This window comes from Pan paniscus, chromosome X, assembly GCF_029289425.2.
Source record: "Pan paniscus chromosome X, NHGRI_mPanPan1-v2.0_pri, whole genome shotgun sequence".
Taxonomy (NCBI): domain Eukaryota; kingdom Metazoa; phylum Chordata; class Mammalia; order Primates; family Hominidae; genus Pan; species Pan paniscus.
The window spans coordinates 75861571-75878085 of NC_073272.2; the positions used below are offsets into that span (position 1 = coordinate 75861571).

General features: G+C 36.9%; 1 pseudogene; it reads left to right on the forward strand.

Annotated features, from left to right (window-relative positions):
• The first annotated feature begins 2695 nt into the window (after positions 1–2695).
• Positions 2696–8075, forward strand: LOC112438213 (cobalamin trafficking protein CblD-like; annotated as a pseudogene).
• Positions 8076–16515: the final 8440 nt, after the last annotated feature.

Sequence of the window (16515 nt, forward strand, 5' to 3'; positions counted from 1 at the left end):
ACTCATTTTATGAGGCCAGCATCATCCTGATACCAAAGCTGGGCAGAGACACAAGCAAAAAAGAGAATTTTAGACGGATATCTTTGATGAATATTGATGCAAAAAACCTCAATAAAATACTGGCAAACCGAATGCAGCAGCACATCAAAAAGCTTATCCACCATGATCAAGTGGGCTTCATCCCTGGGATGCAAGGCTGGTTCAATGTACGCAAATCAATAAATGTAATCCAACATATAAACAGAACCAAAGACAAAAACCACATGATTATCTCAATAGATGAAGAAAAGGCCTTTGACAAAATCCAACAACCCTTCATGCTAAAAACTCTCAATAAATTAGGTATTGATGGGATGTATCTCCAAATAATAAGAGCTATCTATGACAAACCCACGGCCAATATCATAGTGAATGGGCAAAAACTGGAAGAATTCCCTTTGAAAACTGGCACAAGACAGGGATGCCCTCTCTCACCACTCTTACTCAACATAGTCCCTGTTTGCAGACGACATGATTGTATATCTAGAAAACCCCATTGTCTCAGCCCAAAATCTCCTTCAGCTGATAAGCAACTTCAGCAAAGTCTCAGGATACAAAATCAATGTGCAAAAATCACAAGCATTCTTATACACCAATAACAGACAAACAGAGAGCCAAATCATGAATGAACTCCCATTCATAATTGCTTCAAAGAGAATAAAATACCTAGGAATCCAACTTACAAGGGAAATGAAGGACCTCTTCAAGGAGAACTACAAACCACTGCTCAAGGAAATAAAAGAGGATAGAAATAAATGGAAGAACATTCCATGCTCATGGGTAGGAAGAATCAATATCGTGAAAATGGCCATAATGCCCAAGGTAATTTATGGATTCAATGCCATCCCCATCAATCTACCAACGACTTTCTTCACAGAATTGGAAAAAACTACTTTAAAGTTCATATGGAACCAAAAAAGAGCCCGCATCACCAAGTCAATCTTAAGCCAAAAGAACAAAGCTGGAGGCATCACGCTACCTGACTTCAAACTATACTAGAAGGCTACAGTAACCAAAACAGCATGGTACTGGTACCAAAACAGAGAAATAGATCAATGGAACAGAACAGAGCCCTCGGAAATAACGCTGCATATCTACAACTATTTGATCTTTGACAAACCTGAGAAAAACAAGCAATGGGGAAAGGTTTCCCTTTTTAATAAATGGTGCTGGGAAAACTGGCTAGCAATATGTAGAAAGCTGAAACTGGATCCCTTCCTTACACCTTATATAAAAATCAATTCAAGATGGATTAAAGACTTAAATGTTAGACCTAAAACCACAAAACCCCTGGAAGAAAACTTAGGCATTACCATTCAGGACATAGGCATGGGCAAGGACTTCATGTCTAAAACATCAAAAGCAATGGCAACAAAAGACAAATTTGACAAATGGGATCTAATTAAACTAAAGAGCTTCTGCACAGCAAAAAGAAACTACCATTAGAGTGAAGAGGCAACCCACAAAATGGGAGAAAAAATTTTCACAACCTACTCATCTGACAAAGGGCTAATATCCAGAATCTACAATGAACTCAATCAAATTTACAAGAAAAAAACAAACAACCTCATCAAAAAGTGGGCGAAGGATATGAACAGACACTTCTCAAAAGAAGACATTTATACAGCCAAAAGACACATGAAAAAATGCTCACCATCACTGGCCGTCAGAGAAATGCAAATCAAAACCACAATGAGATATCATCTCACACCTGTTAGAATGGCAATTATTAAAATGTCAGGAAACAACAGTTGCTGGAGAGGATGTGGAGAAATAGGAACACTTTTATAGTGTTGGTGAGAATGGAAACTAGTTCAACCATTGTGGAAGTCAGTGTGGCAATTCCTCAAGGATCTAGAACTAGAAATACCATTTGACGCAGCCATCCCATTACTGGGTATATACCCAAAGGTCTATAAATCATGCTGCTATAGAGACACATGCACACGTATGTTTATTGGGGCACTATTCACAATAGCAAAGACTTGGAACCAACCGAAATGTCCAACAATGATAGACTGGATTAAGAAAATGTGGCACATATACACCATGGAATACTATGCAGCTATAAAAAATGATGAGTTCATGTCCTTTGTAGGGACATGGATGAAATTGGAAATCATCATTCTCAGTAAACTATCACAAGAACAAAAAACCAAACACCGCATATTCTCACTCATATGTGGGAATTGAACAATGAGAACACATGACACAGGAAGGGGAACATCACACTCTGGGGACTGTTGTGGGGTGGGGGGAGGGGGGAGGGATAGCACTGGGAGATATACCTAATGCTACATTACGAGTTAGTGGGTGCAGTGCACCAGCATGTCACATGTATACATATGTAACTAACCTACACATTGTGCACATGTACCCTAAAACTTAAAGTATAATAAAAATAAAAAAAGAAGATCTACTGATTTGTGTACATTAATCTTGTATCCAGAAACTTTGCTGAATTCTTTTATCAGTTCGAGGATAGTTTTTAGAGTTTTCAGGGTAAACAATAATATTGTCAGCAAAGAGTGACAGTTTGACTTCCTCTTTATCGATTTGGATACCCTTTATTTCTTTCTCTTTTCCAATTGCTCTGGCTAGGATTTCCAGTACTATGTTGAAGAGGAGTGGTGAGAGTGGGCATCATTGTGTTTTTCCCATTTTCAGACGGAATGCATTCAGTTTTTCCCCATTGGGTATTATGTTGACTGTGGGTTTGTCATTCGTAGATGGCTTTTATTACATTAATGTAATAATGTTTCTTTATGCTATTTTTCCTGAGAGTTTTATTCATAAAGGGATGCTTAATTTTGTCGAATTTTTTTTCATCTGTTGAGATGATCATGTGATTTTTCTTTTTAATTCTGTTTATATGATGTATCACATTTATTCACTCGCATATGTTAAACTATCCCTGCATCCCTGGCATAAAACCTGCTTAATCAGGCTGGATTATCTATTTGATATGTTTTTGGATTTGGCTAGCTAGTATTTTGTTAAGAATTATAGCATCTATGTTCATCAGGGATATTGGTCTGTCATTTTCTCTTTTGGTTATGTCCTTCTTTGGTTTTGGTATTAGAGTGATGCTGGTTTCATACAATGAATTATGGAAGGTTCCTTCTTTTTCTTTCCTCTGAAATAGTGTCAAAAAGATTGCTATCAATTCTTCTTTCAATGTCTGATAGAATTCTGCTGTGAATCCTTCTGGTCTTTTACTTTTTTTATTGGTAATTTTTTAATTACCCTTTCAGTGTCTCTGCTTGTTATTGGTCTTTTCAGGGTATCTAATTCTTCCCGATTTAAGCTAGAAGGGTTGTATTTTTTCCAAGAATGTATCCATCTCTTCTAGGTTTTCTAGTTTTTGTGTGTAAAGGTGTTCATAGTATCCTTGAATAATCTTTTGTATTTCGGTAGTGTCAGTTGTAATTTCACCTGTTTTGTTTCTTAGTGAGGTTCTTTGGATTTTCTCTCTTCTTGGTTAGTCTTGCTAATGGCCTATCAATTTTATTTATCTTCACATAGAACCAGCTTTTTGTTTCATTTATCTTTTCTATTGTTTTTCTTGTTTCAATTTTATTTCATTCTGCTCTGATCTTGGTTATTTCCTTTCTTCTGCTGGGTTTGGGTTTGGTTTGCTCCTGTTTCTCTAGTTTTTTGAGGTATGACCTTAGAATGTCATTTTCTGCTCTTTCAGTTTTTTTAAGGTAGGCATTTAGGGCTGTAAACTTCCCTCTTGGCATAGTCTTCGCTGTATTCCAGACGTTTTTGTAGGTTGTATGGTTATTGTCATTCAGTTGAAAGAAATTTTTAGTGTCCATCTTGATTTCATTTTTTATCCAAAGCTCATTCAAGAGCAGTTTATTTAATTTTCATGTATTTGCATGATTTTGAAGGTTCCTTTTGGAGTTGATTTCCAGTTTTATTCCACTGTGGTCTGAGAGAATACTTGATATAATTTCAATTTTCTTAAATTTATTGAGGCTCATTTCATGGCCTATCATATGGTCTATCTTGGAGAAAGTTTTCGGTACTGTTGAATAGAATGTGTATTCTGTGGCTGTTGGATGAAATGTTCTCTATATATCAGTTAAGTCCATTGGCCCAAGGTATAGTTTGGATCCATTGTTTCTTTGTTGACTTTCTGTCTTGATGACCTGTTTAGTGTTGTCAGTGGAGTATGGAAGTCCCCCACTATTAGTGTATTACTGTCTGTCTCATTTCTTAGGTCTATTAGTAACAGTTTTATTAATTTGGGAGCTCCAATGTGAGGTTCATATATGTTTAGGATTGTAATATTTTCCTGTAGGACAAGGCCTTTTACTATTACATAATGTCCCTCTTTATCTTTTTAAACTGCTGTTGCTTTAATGTTTGTTTTGTGTTATATAAGAATAGCTACCTCTGATCACTTTTGGTGTCCATTTGCATGACATGCCTTTTCCCACCCTTTTACTTTAAGTTTTTGTGAGTCCTTATGTGTTAGGTGAGTCTCCTGAAGGCAGCAGATAGTTAGGTGTTGAGTTTGTATCTGCTCTGTGGTTCTGTATCATTTAAGTGGAGCATTTAGGCCATTTGCATTCAATGTTAGTATTGAAATGTGAGGTACAATTGCATTCATTGTGCTCTTTGTGCCTGTGTACTTTTTTGTGTGTATTGTTTTTGCTTTTTAACTTGTATACTTGTTTTATAGGTCCTGTGTCATTTATGCTTTAAAGAGGCTCAGTTTTGATATATCTCCAGGATTATTTTCAAGATCTAAGCTCCTTGTAGCAGTTCTTGTAGTGGTGGCTTGGTAATGGCGAATTCTCTCAGCATTTATTTGTCTGAAAAAGACTATATCTTTCCTTCATATATGATGCTTAGTTTCACTGAATACAAAATTCTTGGCTTATAATTGTTTTGTTAGAGGAGGCTAAAGATAGGTCTCCAATCCCTTCTAGCTTGTAGAGTATCTGCTGAGAACTCTGCTGTAAGTTTTTCTTTATAGGTTACCTGGTACTTCTGTCTCACAGCTCTTAAGATTTTTTCCTTTGTCTTCATTTTGGATAACCTGATGACAATGTGCCTAGGCATGATATTTTTGTTCTGAAATTTTCAGGTGTTCTTTGTGCTTCTTGTATTTGGATGTCTAGGTCTCTAGCAACACCAGGGAAGGTTTCCTTTATTATTTCCCCAACTATGTTTACCAAGTTTTTAGAATCCTCTTCCTCAGGAACACCAATTATTATTAGGTTTGATCATTTAACATAATGCCAGACTTCTTTGAGGCTTTGTACATATTTTCTTATTCTTTTTTCTTTGTCTTTGTTGGATTGGGTTAATTCAAAGACCTTGTCTTTGAGCTCTGAATTTCTTTCTTCTTTGTTCAATTCTATTGCAGAGAGTTTCCAGAGCATTTTGTATTTTTAAAAGTGTGTCCAAACTTTCCTGAATTTTTGATTGTTTTCTAATTTAAGCTATCTTTTTTTTAAATATTTCTTTCTTCACTTCTTGTATTGTTTCTTGGATTTTCTTTCATTGGGCTTTGCCTTTCTCTGGTGCCTACCTTATTAGCTTAATGACTAACCTCCTGAATTTTTTTTTTTTTCAGATAAATCAGGGATTTCTTCTTGGTTTGGATCTGTTGCTGGTCAACTAGTCATATTAACATACTTGGTTTTCCGGTTCCTTCTCATTTGGGTAGGCGCTGTCAGAAGGAAGATCTAAGGATGAAAGCTGTTGTTCAGATTCTTTTGTCCCATTGGTTTTTCCCTTGATGTAGTACTTTTCCCCTCTTCCTATGGATGTGGCTTCCTGTTAGTCAAACTGCATTGATTGTTGTGTTTCTTCTGGGTCTAGCCACCCCGTGAGTCTACCTGGCTCAGGGCTGGTACTGGGGGTTGTCTGCACAAAGTTCTGTGTGGTGAACTGACTATGGGTGTCTCAGCCATGGATACAAGTGCCTTTTCCTGTGGAGGTGGTGGGTGGGTGCAATGGACTTCATGAGCTTTCCTACCTTTGGTGGTTTAATGCTCTATTATGTGCTGATTTGCCTCCTGCTGGGAGGTGGTGCTTTCCAGATAGCACGAGCTGTAGTGGTATGGAGAGGGACTGGTGGTGGGCAGGGCCCTAGAACTTTTAAGATTTATATTCCCTTTGTCTACTGCTACCACGGTGGGTAGGGAAAGACCAGGAGGTGGAGACAGGGGTAGGCATGTCTGAGCTCAGATTCTTTTTTCAGTCAGGTCTTGACGCAGCTGCTGTGGGAGATGTGGATGAGATTCCAAGGTCTGGATTTGTGTACCTAGGAAGATTATGGCTGCCTCTGCTGAGTCCTGCAGGTTGTCAGAGAAGTAGGGGAAAGCTGGCAGTCTCAGGCCTCATCCAGCTCCCATGCAAACTGAAGGACCAGACTGACTTTCACCGTGAACCCCCAACAGCTCCTGAGTCTGTTTCTAGGTGGTGGGCAAGACAGCCTTGAAAACTTACCCCAGGGTACCCACTTCCCAGCTGCAAAAAAGAAAAAAAAAAAAAAGAAAAAAAAGAGAAGAGAAGAAAAGAAAAGAAAAAGGGCTTAGTTCTTCTCCTACCTGTGTAGTCTGCACACTGGATTTGTGTCCTCCCCTGAGTTCTGGTCAGGAGGCTTCTTGCTTTGTTCAAGTTGTTACAAATTTCAGCTGGATACTTCCTTCTCCCTGTGAAGTTTTGCTCCCTGCTTCTCTGGCCACCCTCCTGACGGATCTCTGTGGTGCCAGGCAGGAATGGCCTGCCTGGGGACCCAGCTAGCTTCAAGGGCCTTTCCACTGCTTCCTCTACCCCTGAGTTTCACTTGGCTCTCTAAATTGACTCAGCTCCAGGTGAGGTCGGAAACATCTCCCACAAACAGACCTTCAGTTTCTCCTGTGGGTGGATGTGTTTGGCAGAGAAGTTTCCCACTTCTGCAGATGGAGCACTCACAGTATTTGGGGCACCTCCTGGGTCCAGCAGGAGCAGTCTACTTCCTTCAGAGGGTCTATGAGTCCTGTCAGGATTGCTGGATTGTTCTTGCTAAAATTCACAATGTGAGACTCTGCATGCTGCTCTGTCTGGAGCGGCAATCTAGTCCTGCCTCCCCTTCATCATGATCCAATGTTCTCAAGTCCTTCTGGTTTAGATGCTCTAGTGGTTTTTATTTCTTCGATTAGATTTTTTTTTTTAATGGAGTCTTGCTCTGTCACCCAGACTTGAGTGCAGTGGCATGATCTCAGCTAATTGCAACCTCCTCCTCACAGGTTCAAGTGATTCTCCTGCCTCAGCCTCCCGAGTAACTCAGATTACAGGCCCATAGGTAGACCATAAGTATATTTAAACTTATTCTGATTGGCAATTGGTTGAAAGAGTTATTACTTGTAGAAAGAAATGTCTGATTATGATAAGGGGTTGTGGAGACCTAGGTTTTATCGTGTAGATGAAGCCTCCAAGTAGCAGGCTTTAGAGAGAATAGACTGTAAATATTTTTAATCAGACTAAAGGCTTGTGTTAATGTTAATGCTGGAAGGGTGTAATGAGACATGTCCAACCTTCATTTTCCCACATGGTCCAAACCAGTCTTTCACTTTGAAAGTGCCAGAGTAGAGTGTGCAACCCAAGCATGTCCAGAATTGCTGTGAAGAGATTTTGAATCATTATTTCCAGAAGTGGCTAATAGCAAACTAATGATTCTGACTATAACACCACAAAACCAAGAATGATATGATAGTTTGACATGAAGAAGTAGAAATTGAAAGAGAAATGCTCTTGGAAAAGTTTATCAATAGTGCTAAAGAAATTTGCTATGCACTTCAAGCTGAGGATAGTGGGCTGACTTAATTGGTTTGGCATTTTTTGGACCATGTATAAACAACCCTCTTTTTAAAACAGATGAAAGCTACTAACATTTAGGATTATCTGTTGATGATCTTGGATAATGTGAAGCGATTTATCATAGTCTCTGGGGCACCCATGTAGTTGTCAGAAGTATGTTCACTAATGCAACACCAGACAGCCATATTATAGAGAAATTAAGGAGAAATTAGCAGTAATATTAATTCATTTGCTGTACTATTTTTATGTAACCTTGGGGTTAATATATAGGCACTGTCAAACTAAAGTCTCTAAAAGATACTTATTTGTAAGTATTTATTTCAACATTTATGAATTTACAACATTGACAAGTAATAATGGGGTTTTAAAATTTCAAATGTTCATTATTCATATTATCATTGACTACATGTTGAGCACAACCACATTGTATAGGATGTGGTAATTAGCTTGTAACCAGGATATAATCTGTTATTGTTATTTCTCTTCTTTATTGGAAAAAACCCTCATTTTAATTATTTTTATCAAAAAAAATCACACATTTGGTTATTGATGGCTGGATATGGTGGCTCATGACTGTAATCCCAGCACTTTGGGAGGCAAGTGGATCACTTGAGGTCAGGAGTTCAACACCAGCCTGGCCAATACAGTGAAACCCTTTCTCTTCTAAACATACAAAAATTAGCCAGGTGTGGTGGCAGGCACCCATAATCCCAGCTACTTGGAAGACTGAGGCAGGAGAATAGCTTGAACCCGGGAGGTGGAGATTGTAGTGAGCCGAGATCACAGCATTGCACTCCAGCCTGGGTGACAGAGCAAGACTCCGTCTCAAACAAACAAACAAACAATTTTATGAATCTTAAACTGTGTTGTGGCCTAATATATGATCTATCCTGGAGCATGTTCTAAGTGCATTTGAGAATGTATATTCTGCAACTATTGAATGGAATGATCTTAATATGTATGTTGGGCCTATGTGGTCTATAGTTCAAGCCTAATGTTACATATTGATTTTCTGTCTGCATGATCTGTCTATTTTTGACAGTGGGGTATTGAAGTCCCTTTCTGTTATTGTATTGCTGTCTATTTCTCCCTTCGCGTTTATTATTTGCTTTATATATTTAGGTGTTCTCATATTTGATGCATACATACATGCTATTGTTATATCTTCTAAACAAATTGACTTATTTGTCATTATGTAGTGACCTTTGTCTCTTGCAACAGTTTTTGACTGAAAGTCTATTTTATCTGATACGAATATAGCCAACTCAGCTGTCTTTTGTTTACCATTTTCAAGGAATATCTTTTTCCATCTATTTCAGCCTATGGGTATGTGGCCTTTCACCTTCACTGTCTTCAAAATTTTTTGTCTTTTTTTTTTTTTTAGATAGAATCTCACTGTGTCACCCAGGCTGTAGTGCAGTAGTGTGATCTCAGCTCACTGCAATTTCTGCCTCCCAGGTTCAAGTTAGTGGATTGCAAACCACAATGGCAGTGTTAAAGTATTTTTATTTTGCTATGTATTTACTTTTACTAGTGGGTTTTATACCTTTAAATGTTTTCATTTTGCATGTTACTGTTTTTATTTTCTTTCAGACTGAAGAACTCCCTTCGCCATGTTTTGTAAGTTGGTTCTGGTGGTGATAAATTCTGTCAGCTTTTGCTTATCTGGAAAATACTTTATTTCTCCTTCATGTTTGCAGAATAGTTTTGCTGGGTAAAGAACTCTTGGTTGGTAGTTTTTTTCTTTTAGACACTTGAATATGTCATCCCACTCCCTCCAGTCCTATATGATTTTCACTAAAAATAAAATCCAGATGAAAATGAGCTCCAGATGAATTGGAGCTTTTTTGTATGTTATTTGCTTTTTTTCTCTTGCTCCTTTTAGAATCCTCTCTTTGTCCTTGACCTTTGACAGTCTGATTATTATGTTGTTGTAGTTGTATTTGGGTTGAATCTCTGTGCTCTGTGCTGTTCTCAGACTTCCTGTATCTGGACATTTATATCTTCCTCAAGTTTTTAAGTTTTCTTTTTTTTTATTTCTTTGAATGAGGTTTCTGCTCCTTGCTCTTGCTCAGATCCCTATTGAACATCAATAATTCTTAGATTTTCTATTTTGAGGTAATTTTGTATATCTGGTAGGCATTTTTTATTTAATTTCTTTTTTTGTTTTTTCTTTTCTGATTGTGTATTTTTCATTTTCTTTTTTTATCATTATACTTTAAGTTCTAGGGTACATGTGTACAACATGCAGGTTTGTTACATAGGTATACATGTGCCATGTTGGTTTGCTGCACTCATTAACTTGTCATTTACTTTAGGTATTTCTCCTAATGCTATCACTCCCCCTAACCCCCACCCCATGACAGGCCCCCGTGTGTGATGTCCCCCACCATGTGTCCAAGTGTTCTCATTGTTCAATTCTCACCCATTAGTGAGAACATGCGGTGTTTGGTGTTCTGTCCTTGCAATAGTTTGCTCAGAATGATGGTTTCCAGCTTCATCCATGTCCCTGCAAAGGACATGAACTCATCCTTTTTTATGGCTGCATAGTATCCCATAGTGTATATGTGCCACATTTTCTTAATCAAGTCTATTATTGATGGACATTTGGGTTGGTTCCAAGTTTTTGCTATTGTGAATAGTGCCCCAATAAACATACGTGTGCATGTGTCTCTATAGCAGCATGATTTATAGACCTTTGGGTATATACCCAGTAATGGGATGGCTGCGTCAAATGGTATTTCTAGTTCTAGATCCTTGAGGAATTGCCACACTGATTTCCACAAGGGTTGAACTAGTTTACAGTCCCACCAACAGTGTAAAAGTGTTCCTATTTCTCCACATCCTCTCCAGCATCTGTTGTTTCCTGACTTTTTAATGATCGCCATTCTAACTGGTGTGAGATGGTATCTCATTGTGGTTTTGATTTGCATTTCTCTGATGGCCAGTGATGATGAGCATTTTTTCATGTGTCTGTTGGCTGCATAAATGTCTTCTTTTGAGAAGTCTGACAGTGTATTTTCAAATAGTCTGTCCTTCAGCTAACTGATTATTTTCTCTGCTTGACCCATTCTGCTGTTGAGAGCCCCTAATAAGTTTTTCGCTTCAGCAAACGAATTTTTCAGTTCTAGGATTTTTGTTTGAGTTTTAACAAAATATTTTAATATCTTTGTTACATTTCTCTAGTAAATCTCTGAGTTGCTTTTTTGTGTTACATATAATGCTGAGTTTTCTTAAAACTTTTATTTTGTATTTTGTGTTTTTTTAAAATTCAACTTTGTGCATTCAGGGGGTACAGGTACAGTTTTGTGACATGAGTATATTGCATAATGCTGAGGCTTGGGATACAGGTGTTAGCATCACCCAGGTAGTGAGCATAGTGCCAAATAGGTAAAAACAGCTGTTTTAAATTCTTGATCAGGGAACTTTCCTATTGCCATTTCATTATAATTGGTCACTGACTCCTTGCTTTGTCTCTTTGGGGAGGTCACGGTTCCCTGATTGCTATTGTTTCTTTTGTACATATGTCTGCATCTTCACACTGAAGGATTAGTTACTACCCTTCTCTCCCTGGCTTGTTTAAATTTCTATTGTAAGTGTTTACTTTGATATTTCTTTGCAATATAACTGTTGAATATACTTTTTTGCTAGGTCATTGCCTCCTATTTGGCACTAGATGACCCCTTATGCCCAAGTTTGTCTGGGTTCTAGTAAATGGCCCAGCTACTGGTCCCAGATGGGGAAGGCTCCAAAGAGCATATGAAAGCACTGTGGGAAGTCTGGTTAGAGATTTGCACCCAGGGCACATGTGGAATGCACTTCTTACAGTATGGTGCACTGAACAGCCATTCTGATTTGACCTCTCTTTTGGCCTGGAAACAGAGCAGGTCCTGCTTTCACCATTTTTCTTTGGCTGTTTTCAGGATTTTTTTCTCCCTTCAGGTACTTGCAATGTTTTCTGTGGATTGAGGTGGAAACAAATCTTTAGGATCCCAAGATTGCAGGAAAGCTCATTGTCAACATCAATTTCACTTTTTTCTAGTATAGTAACTGAGTTATGGGAAAATTTTCTGGATGCTTGGTGTCTGGCAGAATGTAGGATGGGCATCAGAGCTATATTCAATTATCTTACTATCTGTATGAAGTTTTTTCACTTCTACTTGACCACAACATCTATTTTATCCTCATATTTGAGTTCTGGAATTTTGCTGTTGATAAGCTTGGCACTGCATATTTGGTTTTGATTTTCTGGTAGTGGGGAGAGAAGCGTGCTAGCTTCTACTCTACCATTTTGGTGATGTCTCTGCATAAAAGCATTTGACAAAATTTAACATCCTTTCTATCATGATAATAAGAAATATCTGAAAGTTTTTATTCTCAGATTTAGTACCAGGCAAAGATGAGTTTTCTCATCTCTTTTATCCAATGTAATACCAGAAATACAAGCCAGAGCAATCAAGCAAGAGAATAAAATAAAGTTCATCCAAGTTTGAAATGAAGTCAAATTATCATTGTTTGCAGATGACATGATCTTATAGTTGGAAAATCCTAAAGACTCCACTAAAACATTGTTAGAGCTGATAAATTCAGTAAAGTTATAAGCAACACAATTAACATACAAAAATTAGTAGCATTTCTATACATAAGAAAGAATTTAATGAAACAATCTTATTTAAAATAGCATGAAATATGTTGGAATAAATTTAACCAAGGAGGTGAAAGACTTGTACACATAAAACTATAAAACTTTGTGAAAAAAATTGAAGATGACACAAATAGATGAAAAGTTACTGTGTGTTCATGAACCAGAAGTATTAATATTGTTAAAATATTTTTACTGCCCTAAGCAATATACTTATATTTGTGTGAACCATGGAGAAAATGGAACAAGTATAATGTTGACCTGAAATACTAGCAACCTCTATTGATCTGTTGCCAGATGGAAAACAAGACATTTCCATGGAAATTGCAGAGTAAGTACCACCAGTGTCTATCCAATAAAGATATATTAACCTTCATTTCCATGGAAATTGCAGAGTAAGTACCACAAGTGTCTATCCAAAAAAGATATATTAACATAAGGAAAAGTTATTGAGACATATGATTCATCAGTTTTTATTTCCAAGATTTTTAAATCTATCAGTTTAGAGCCAATTGTAAAGTTTTCTTAGCTGAGGGTTTTATCCTTCTATTGGCTTTACTGATTTTCTTATTCCTGAAATTTCTTCATCCTGTGGTATTTTTATCTATAGATTTTCCTAAAATGTTCTTTTTTTTTAAAATAACATATAGTTTTCTTTGTTTTCTCCCTTTATATATTGACAAATATAGGAATTACTTCTGTTAGTAAAATGTTCTAATTGAGTGGTTAAAACAGTAGTTTTGCATTTCTTCTTTATATTTCTCTAGATTGTCCCCAAACTGAATAGCTGCTGAGCAATAGTCTGTCCTTGTCATACTGCCATTTTTTACTCAACCTGGGTTTGGATAGTTGTCAAGATAACCAATACTCAGTTTGCTAAGACTAGAGTGCAATTTTGGTCCTCAACTCTGTCCATGCCAGTGATTTTTCAAAAAGCCTCAACAAACCACTTACAGAAATCAGTGGAGGCACTCGCCCTTTTCTGGGTACAATGCTGTAACATTTTCTAGCTCACCTTTGTAGAAAGCCTTCAAGTAAAGTCACCAAGAAATCCCTTTAGTGGGCTGCTAGTGCACTTAATTCTTCTGTAGTTGTAGGTGGTGGTGGATAATAGCCCTCTCTTGGTCACAGTGACTTTTTATGTAGGGGACCTATTTTTAGACTGTCTACTTGTTGCTAGAAAGTCTGCTGATTGCAAAATCTTCTGCAGCAACCAGTGTAAGCAACCATGCTTGGGTCTGTAAACACAAAACATGCTGTGCAGTATTTCTGCAAACTTCTATGAGTCTTCCAGGTCACAGAAAAAGAAGTCTTTAGATAATTGATACCAACCAGTGAGAAAAGCATGTATATTCTTTTTCTTTTCTTTTGTTTTCTTTTTTTTTTTTTTGAGACAGAGTCTCGCTCTGTTGACCAGGCTGGAGTGGAGTGCAGTGACATGATCTTGGCTCACTGCAACCTCTGCTTCCTGGGTTCAAGTGATTATCCTGCCTCAGCCTCCCAAGTAGCAGGGATTATAGGCACCTGCCACCACGCCGGGCTATTTTTTATTTTTTTATTTTTTTAGTAGAGATTGGGTTTTATCATGTTGGCCAGGCTGGTCTCAAACTTCTGACCTCAAATGATCCACCCACCTCGGCCTCTTAAAGTGCGGGGATTACAAATATGAGACACCATGCCTGGCCACACATGTGTATTCTTAATTAATTTACCCCCGATGGGTGTGGGTGACCTCTCAATGGCATAAGCTTTGTTGGTGATCTGAATATAATGGATTTATTTATTTTTTGTCTAGAGAAAGAAAAAATATAGAGTTATATGGCACTTTTGTCCCCTTTTCTGTATTAGTGAGCAGTCTAATACCTTTTTTCTATTTTTTTCAAGTGACTAATAAAAATACTCTCCATCATTCTGCCTATATATGAAGACACAGCCTGATCTTCAAATTATCAATTATTCTGTGGTCATGTTTATTTTTTTATGTCTGTTTTCCTAGCTGTATGGTGTGTGAATGAGAACAGACTCTTGGATGTGGAATCTGGGCTCAGATATGAAGTGGACTTGGCTAGGTCATAAAGCACACAAACCCATGTCCTCATACAGAGCAGAAAATGTACTACCAATGAAACAATTTGTGCCCTCATTTATTATTTTTTTTCAGGGAAATACACTAATGAAGAGAAGTAGCCATCTGAAATATTAGCATCTCTCTATTTTTTAAAGTAGTCAGATTAATGCAAGGACATCATAGAGAGAATAAATGGCAGAAAAAAGTAGAAAGGGTTTTTTTTTTTAAAGACAAGGTGCCTTTAATTTTCATATATATTTTCCATTTCCTTTAACTATTTTCTGGCTATCCAAATGATTTTTAACTTCACTCTTAGAATGGTAGCAATACCATAAATACTAGTAATTTATTTACTTGAAATGAGACCCTGCCAAGAACCTCCACAAATATGTCAATTTATACCAATCAAAAGAACTATTCTTGGGTCATTACAAGACTAGATTATCACATGTGTACTCATTCCAACCAGGACAGAGATATTTTAGTTCTTAAACAGAAATAACTGGAAGTAATCTTTCTGGCTTCCAGTACTTTTCCATGATCAAAACTAGTGATGACCTTGATGAGATTTTAAAGGCTATTTTACCATGCTTTTTCAATAGCAAAATACTGAATTTGGAAGGGTCAATTTATTCAGCTAGTATTCTAAAAAGTATGGAAGTAGAAGGGAGATTTTTTAATATATACAATTAAGGCTCTACCTGACTTTTATGGAATCACAAAACTTTCAATTGGTCTGCTAAATTCAACTACTGCCAATCTCATCCTCATCACTAAAATTTTGGGGAATACATAATTTAAAACAAAACTTGCCCTCAATCTGAAAACCTCTTCACAAAGGTAGAAAAAAAGAACACTTTTTAAAATTAAATAAGCATTAAACCAGGCTGTGATACACATATAAGGCAATTCACTTGAGATACTGAAGACAGAATGAAAACTTACTTGTATATAGCAAAGTGGATACAACACATTACATTCATGCTTTCAAAATAAAATTGCTAGTTTTATACTATTTTTATCATACAAGTAGAGCTTGCAGTTTGGAGTCAGGTGACAGCTAAAATTAGGCCCATTATCTCCCAGAAGACTGAGAGATCAGGTATTATTTTATACTTCAAAGAGTTGGCTCTCAGGTCCTAAGTTGTGAAGTCCATGACAGGCTTATTTAATATTTGACTTTATGGTGGGTTCTTATTTTCTGGGATTTTACTATGTCACTTTTCAACCACCATAGTAGCCACAGGTTCCATCATTGCAGTTTTGTAATGGAGTTATAGGTATTTTGGGCCACAGGGGCTGGGATATGCCCTCAAGCAAAAAGCAAAAGTCTCTCTAAACATAAATTTGTATCCTCTTTACTTCTTTGCTATTGACTCCTCTCCAGTTTCTGCTTGCTCTGGTAGCTCTCCAGTTCCACTGGAGTCGCTGTCATTTCAAGAGTATATTTTGTGCAGATTTTATAATGTTTATCTGTGGGCAGGTCATTTCTATACAAGCTACTCTGGCATTACTAAAAACTTAATTCTTCTCTTTTCAGCACCCAATATTATAACATTATTTCTCAATCTTATCTTTTGTTTTTCCCATGTGTTGCTTCTTATCAAAGACTATCTTGATGCAACATTATAATTTTTATGACTTCTTGCCATTTATTTAAAAATCTTGTATACTCAGATTCCTAATCTAGAAAAGATTCAATTATATATGTGTTACCAAATAGAAATCTAGTTTTATTTTTCCATATAGGTAGCACAGTTTCTAATCTTATTTATTGTACAGTCCATTATTTTTCCACTCAACTGAAAAACCATTTTTGCCATAAAAAACCTTGCATATATTCACTGATCTTTAAATGGGCTTTTCATGTAGTTTTTCTAATCAATTTAATTATTAGAATTTTAAGAGAAGTATTAGCTGAGGCTCCAGAACCACATCTGTA